The sequence below is a fragment of the Ornithodoros turicata genome, chromosome 4, assembly GCF_037126465.1.
Source record: "Ornithodoros turicata isolate Travis chromosome 4, ASM3712646v1, whole genome shotgun sequence".
In the NCBI taxonomy this organism is placed as follows: Eukaryota; Metazoa; Arthropoda; class Arachnida; order Ixodida; family Argasidae; genus Ornithodoros; species Ornithodoros turicata.
This window is the reverse complement of record NC_088204.1, coordinates 39,035,168-39,041,505: the sequence shown is the minus strand read 5'-3', so window position 1 is coordinate 39,041,505 and position 6,338 is coordinate 39,035,168.

Below are 6,338 nucleotides of genomic sequence, written 5' to 3'. Positions count from 1 at the left end.
TCAGCGGTTTCGCAGGTTTCGTATTTTCACATCCACCTCTCTGTCACCAAATGACGACATGAAACTCCTCACTCTGTCCCCTGGAATGGAGTGGAGCGGGAGTGGGGAGGGCAGTGGCTTTTCAACCTATGTCATCGCCAAGACACCGCAAATAACACAAATAAACTCACTGATTCTACCGCTCGATAAGTGTGGTTCGTTCTTAAACGTTGTGACAAAAGAAAAAAATAATGGCATTGACTGGGACACTAGGATGTGGGGGAGCTTCATGCTTTGTGGAACAGCCTGATGTCAATTGAGAAAGGGTGATACTGAGAGGGGGACAGGAATAATCGGCCGCCAATTTCCCGCAACGCTCGAAAGTTGTGCGTTTTCTGATGTTTTTTACTAGAGCACAGAAAAGTACCGCTGTTCCAATTTTAGTTTACAATGCTCCTCAGGGCTGAGGCCAGCAACGTTGCAATTCCGTAATCGATGTCTTTTCACTAATTATAAAGATTAATTATGAAAGTTGACAACGACTGTCAGTCACGCACGACCACCTTTGTGTAGGCCCCATCGGGAATATATATATTCAACGGCTTTTCCGAAAGAAAGGCAAACCACGAAGTTAAGAAAATTCTGCTCACCCCCACACATACAAAATCCTGTACACAGCGCCGAATGTTGCTATGCAATGAGCCGAACCAAAATTGCGCCTCTGGAGTGCATGACCTTTGTCGTCGTCGGTTTGTCAGCGCGGTTATCAGCAAAGCGAATGATCTGTACAGCAGATGAGTGCCAGTCATCTGCATCGGTTCAAAGCACGTGGAATAAGTGCAGTCCTCCCTGCGATTTTGATGCGCGCGGTTTCGGCAGAGCCGTGGTGAGGCGAGTTTGCGCCCAAGGCAAGGCAACTCTTAAGCGTCCCCTCCTTCTCGCCAGTTAACGTCAGAAACCCGGTAAACAAAGAAAAGAACGCTATATTTGCACTGCCGAGATCGTCAATTCAAATTATCTTCATTTCCGCTTTATGCTGTCCAACCAACCTGGCAGGACCTGCACTTCGGCGCCCTGTCTCGCGAGGGCGCCCTGGGCGGCTGCCCCTCTCGCACCCCAGTCGCTACGGCTCTGGGTAGCATTTCAACTAATTTCAACGGTATTTCAACGGACGTGCTCATTTCATGATTTTTTAGATACTGCTTTCAACGAGAATTGTCTCGCTGTCTCACTTTTACTAGACTTCATTAAAGGTACTGTAAAGCAGTAGACAAGCATGACATGGCGGTGACTAGAGACTTTGTTGCTTCTAAATACCGTATGCGGAACCATACGACCGACAACGCGCTATAAATATTTTTAATTTGCCATGAAAGATGCGACGTAGTGGAGCGGTGGGCCGCCTGGTGTCGAACAACCCCCTGTACAGCGGGCAACACTGAAAATTGGTATTACACACTATTACATCGGAACTTCGTTATTTTAGTAACCATATTATTAGTTTTCCTGTTTACTTATGCATTCTGAAGCCCCTCTAAACAGTTTAACATGTTAACCCCTGTTTTTGCGAAGTAACCCAGCGCTGTTCGATGGATGTTCTCCCTATTTCTCTGCTGCGCCTGCGCGCTCCTTCTGTTCGCGGCCTCTTTCGTACGAACAAACTCTCTCTGTGAACCTCTGTGAACAAACAAGTCCCGACGCTGTCTGGCTTCTTGAACGTCTGACACATTTTTTTCAACGGCTCAGCATTTCATTTCAGTTCGCTTATCCGTTTATCCTCAGATGTGGATCGTTGTGTGGATTGCAGGGGCGGATTTTATGGTGGATTGTGGTGGATTGTTATGTCGGGCCCAGTGTTACACGCATGCTATGTGGTTGCCGCCGTATGTGTCAGGAGTAGGGATTCATTTCGAATACCTAGTACTGTGTTGCCCGTAATCTTTATTTGTAATTTTCTAGTTAATTGCACCGTCGATTGGAATGAAATTTTCGCAGTTTTTGTCCTGGTGGCTTGGATTATCGAATAGCCACACTAAATGAAATTTGATCGGTGCTGCTTTACAGCACCTTTAATGAATTTTAGGAAATTAATCATGTAGTAGTCACGTACTGTCTCATAGAGAATGTCCAGCTGGTCGTATAACACACCAGCAAAAAACGGTGTCTATGCCGCTTTCATTGCCTCTTTTATAAAAAATCTGGAAATAAAGTAAATACGGGATAGGTAGTAGTCGGGCTACCACCGCTAGGTCCTTCCATGAATAGATCTCGTATGGGAGACTGAAACGACGGACACCGGCTTATAAGGTGAGAGTCTTCTCCAAGCACATGTCCGCAGCTTGCCAATGACCGTTATTAGGTACTAAACCGTCCTGTACTGCAGTCCTGTTCCTTGCTGGGCTTCCCGTTTGGACCAAAGAGTATAGGCCGGGCCGTTGGTAACTGACCATCTTGGGATAAGCAAGCGGCAAACGAGACTGGGAGGAGAAGTGACACGGACAACTGCTAACCCTCAACTACCAGGTTTATTGGAAACAACAACTGTATAGGTGCATTTACAAATGGATAAAATGCTTGTAAACACCATTCACCGTTTAACCGGGCCACAAAGGTCTGGAGGACAATTCGAACTCTGAAGGATGCGCTCCCACAAAAGAATCCTCTCGCGGCATTGACTATCGCTAAAGGGCAGATATGCCGATTTTGAAATACCGCAGAACTGAGCCATACTCGCGCTGCGTGTTCATTAGCGAACACTGAATATGTGAGCGAAATATATTGGCCCAATTGTTTGGAGTTTTTTAGAAAACATTGTTTTAAGTTTCCCCGCTCGGCAGTCAGACCGTCGGCAAACCCTGCGCATGGGCGCACCGACGTTACTGCTCTAGGTTTATCTGTCTTGGCTTGGCCGCTTGGCTTCCTTGATTTCGGTCTCTGTGCATCTTACATTGGCAAGCAGTTGTTATGTTATTGCTATGCCGGAAACAAAGCATGTGAACATTTCTTTGGCACGACGTAGTTTCGAAAGCGCACTTCCTTGTGCTGACGTTGCCTTGCCTTGCCTTTTGTTAGCTGAAGCGATATGATACACCATATGCATTGGCGAAGTTGTCGAGTTTGCGACGGCGCTACGCTGTTAGAACAATTCAACGGAGCATTCGAGTGTTACGTATTATAAGTTGCCAAAAGACAAAGCAGTGCGAAGCTCTTGGCTGACAGCGACAGCCGTGCGAACTCATCTCCACTCCAAGGACTTTATTCGCGAATGTTATCATAAGGGGGGGGGATATATATTTATTGAATGGAAAGGTTATCATAGGTTACGCGCGACTCCAGAGGCAATTTGGTATCTCGGCACGAAATCGTCTGAAGTGAGATGCCCGACACACAGATTTTGAACGTGCCACGAAGGATCAAGGCAAAAAAAAAAAAAAAAAAACGAAAGCAAAAGTAAGTCGAGGTTCAGATATAAAAATAGGAAGCTTCATGACTCGATTCTACAGCTGTTCTACTGCGCTTTCTCTGATACAGCCACGATTAACAACACAGCAGTATTGATAATCTAACTTGTGAATTCCCACAGGTGCACGCTGAGGGCAGGGTCTGGCTTGCATTTGGTGCATGAAGAAAGTGCTGACACGTCATTTGCAGTCTAGCTGCCACCAACAGGTATGACAATGTGCTGTTATAATTTGAGCATTCACCTATAGTCCACTTTTCATGGGAGCTCTCATGCAGACATCTTGGCACCACTCTTAAATCTGCCTTCAACGTTACAACCTCTGCTTTCAGGGTAGAAAACAAAGGTTGCCATTCTGATTCCGATTAACTGCTAACTCCCAGTTCAAGCACATTTGTTGTCCAAACACTGGTTCCTGTGGATGGGGTAGTACAAGCTTCACTGTCTGAAATAGAAGGTACGTTAGAAGGTAGTTCAGTTAATTTGCCTTTTGAACATATTTGTTACTGTTAGCTGGATTACTGTTGGACATATAATCCTTTCTTACACGCAGAAGCTGATGTCATCTCCGATAACGTTTTAGAATTTTCACTGTTATCAACGTCCACTGAGGAAGGTGCTTTTACTCTCTGTGAATGTTTGATTGAAGAATAGCCCAGAATTCGTGTTAACATTGTCTGCTCGTATTAATTCACTGTCTGTGTGCTCATAGCAAAGAAAGATGGGAACTATTTACTTGTCACAACTTCACACTGGATAGTGGTACTGGATTGGCATGTAAGCTAAAATACTTACATTCTACAATACTTGTGTTGCCTTTGGTGCATTACTGTGGGCAATTTCTCATTCATATATTTTTAGTGGGTGCTGTTCACTAGGCTGAAATACCTGAACAGTGCCGTGTATTTTTATCCAAAGTTCATAATCTTACTGCAAAATCATAGTACCTAGAAGAGCAATGTGCAAGTATCCCGCGAGAGAGATTTCTCACAACAGAAAGCAGACGGTTAAGAGCATCTAAATTTTAATGAGATGAGACTTTCGTGCAGAATGCTGCACTTCTTCATGTCTAACATGAAGTTACAAAATCCCAGAATATATAAGACATGTTGTAAGGTAGAGAGCGAGGGTTGGTACAAACATAAAAATATACAAACATATATAATAAAATAAAAAGGAGGTACAACTCCATCAGTTTGAAGCCGGCAAGGGACAAGTTGACACGACACTGTAGCACTCTTTCCCTGAACGTGTCGCCTGTGAATGCCTTTTTTTGCCAGGTACTGACCTGGCCACCGTGGCCATTCATGTATTTGCTACACAACTCATTCCTTGTCTGTTTGAAAGTGATGTTGTCGTACTCCCTTTTTATTTTATTATATATGATACTAGCTCTTCTTGCTCTCTGCCTTACAGCATGTGTTATATCTTTTTTTTTTCTTTTGTAACTTGATGTTAGACCTCAAGAAGTGCTGCCTTCTGCGTAAAAGTCTCGTGTAATTAAAATCTTAATGCTCTCTGTTGTGCAAAATCATTATAAAGTAAACATGACTATCAGTTTCTTGTTATTAAATTCTTTCTTGATTTTTTTTCCTGCAGTGGTGAGCAACCCTAAGGACACATGCAAGAAAACGAGTCTCTTTGGGGTGAGTCTCTCTGGTTCCTCATGAGGATTCAGTGGTTGATGAGTCGTTCATATTCTCAGGCACATGGAAACTTCAACAAATAATTCATGAAAACGCCAGTGAGTGCAAGCACCAGGAATTGAACATGGACCCTCCTGCTATCAATCAGGGATGTTACATTTCAGGCACTCATTGACTTTTCGTGAATTACTTGTTGACTTTTTCCAAAGGTGTAGCTCACCACATCTCATTTGCCTATCTGTTAATGTTGCGGCTTGTGTTGTGTTTTTCTGTTTGTGTGGTCCAGCCTCAGAAGAGTTACTTTCGATCAGGTCAGGTGCATTTAATTTAGACATGGCAAACAGGAAGCGGTGTTTCTCAACACAACTGCGCAGTGGCCTTCCTGCACTACTGCTGCGGCCATTAGGCGTGAATGGAAAGCCACACATTATATTCACCGTACTTTTATTCTGTGCTATGTAATCCTGTTCATGTTATGTCAAAGAAGCGTGTAATGGCACGCAATGTAGCAATATAGTTTAGTAGTTCTGAAAGTGGGAGGAATGGCAGCGTGTGAATGCAGGAAGGAAACTGTCATGTTATGACAAGTGTTTACGTGTTGTACATTTAGCTACTCATTTTATTTCTTAGCTTTCACCAGCGTATCATGTCAAGCCATGTTGTATTAATTTGAACATGTTCATTTTCGTAGCCAGAGCAGTTGTTATACAGTGAGAATATAGCCCGTGTGTGTTTTTCTTTTCCACCATGCGCCTTGGTTTTCCTCCCTGATGATACACATGTTAGGGATAGGTTTTAGAACCGATAGTTCCAGCCAAGTGAAAATTGCTTTTCAGGGCATTATCACGCTGGCAGATGAAACACATGGTTTAAATTATTTGGTGGACAGGAATTGCGTAGCTTCACACAAAAACTACTACTACTACGAAGTACGAGTGGTTTCAGATCTAGCTTTCTTGTGCTACTGACCTAATCACACAGGATGTAGTATCCACTATAATCCTTTATATGGGGGGTACGTACAGTGCAATCAACAGATGCTATTTACAAATCTGTGTTTCCTACTGTGACGAAATGGGGTAGTTTGTACCTGTGAGCCATAGTGAAACACAGGCAGCCGCAGGACATACTTTTGGTGCCCTCAAGAAACCTGGCAATACATTGTAGGGGCTTTGGATACTCCCTAAATTTTCAGAACACATGCATCAAGGATGCGCTTAAACAACAAGTAGTTAGGGAAATCCAAGACAGAT